This window comes from Arachis stenosperma, chromosome 10 (assembly GCF_014773155.1).
Source record: "Arachis stenosperma cultivar V10309 chromosome 10, arast.V10309.gnm1.PFL2, whole genome shotgun sequence".
NCBI lineage: Eukaryota > Viridiplantae > Streptophyta > Magnoliopsida > Fabales > Fabaceae > Arachis > Arachis stenosperma.
In genome coordinates this window covers 113,113,346-113,114,367 of record NC_080386.1, presented here as the reverse complement: position 1 = coordinate 113,114,367, position 1,022 = coordinate 113,113,346, and the positions used below count along the sequence as shown (strand labels likewise).

The 1,022-nt window shown below is 40.8% G+C and overlaps 1 non-coding gene across 1 annotated transcript; it reads left to right on the top strand.

Annotated features, from left to right (window-relative positions):
* Positions 1–597: 597 nt before the first annotated feature.
* On the top strand, positions 598–705 carry LOC130958820 (small nucleolar RNA R71). Its single transcript, XR_009077924.1, has one exon. It is a non-coding gene; the product is annotated as a small nucleolar RNA R71 (small nucleolar RNA).
* Positions 706–1,022: the final 317 nt, after the last annotated feature.

The window sequence follows — 1,022 nt, the reverse complement described above, 5'->3', positions numbered from 1 at the left end:
ATCAGAGACCATGGTTGCTAAGTCAGAGGGGTTCTGCTTAGAATTCTCTGTCTGTTGCTGAGAAGATGATGGAAAAGGCTTGCCATTGCTAAACCTGTTTCTTCCACCATTATTGTTGTTGAAACCTTGTTGAGGTCTCTCTTGATTCTTCCATGAGAAATTTGGGTGATTTCTCCATGAAGAATTATAGGTGTTTCCATAGGGTTCTCCTAGGTAATTCACCTCTTCCATTGAAGGGTTCTCAGGATCATAGGCTTCTTCTTCAGATGAAGCATCCTTAGTACTGCTTGGTGCATTTTGCATTCCAGACAGACTTTGAGAAATCAAATTGACTTGTTGAGTCAATAATTTATTCTGAGCCAATATGGCATTCAGAGTATCAATCTCAAGAACTCCTTTCTTCTGATTAGTCCCATTGTTCACAGGATTCCTTTCAGAAGTGTACATAAATTGGTTATTTGCAACCATTTCAATTAGCTCTTGAGCTTCTGTAGGCGTCTTCTTCAGATGAAGAGATCCTCCAGCAGAGCTATCCAAAGACATCTTGGATAGTTCAGAGAGACCATCATAGAAAATACCTATGATGCTCCATTCAGAAAGCATGTCAGAAGGACATTTTCTGATCAGTTGTTTGTATCTTTCCCAAGCTTCATAGAGGGATTCTCCATCCTTCTGTCTGAAGGTTTGGACTTCCACTCTAAGCTTACTCAATTTTTGAGGTGGAAAGAACTTTGCCAAGAAGGCATTGACTAGCTTTTCCCATGAGTCTAGACTTTCTTTAGGTTGTGAGTCCAACCATGTCCTAGCTCTGTCTCTTAAAGCAAAAGGGAATAGCATAAGTCTGTAGACCTCAGGGTCAACCCCATTAGTCTTGACAGTGTCACAGATTTGCAAGAATTCAGCTAAGAACTGATGAGGGTCTTCCAATGGAAGTCCATAGAACTTGCAATTCTGTTGCATTAGAGAAACTAATTGAGGCTTAAGCTCAAAGTTGGTTGCTCCAATGGCAGGGATAGAGATGC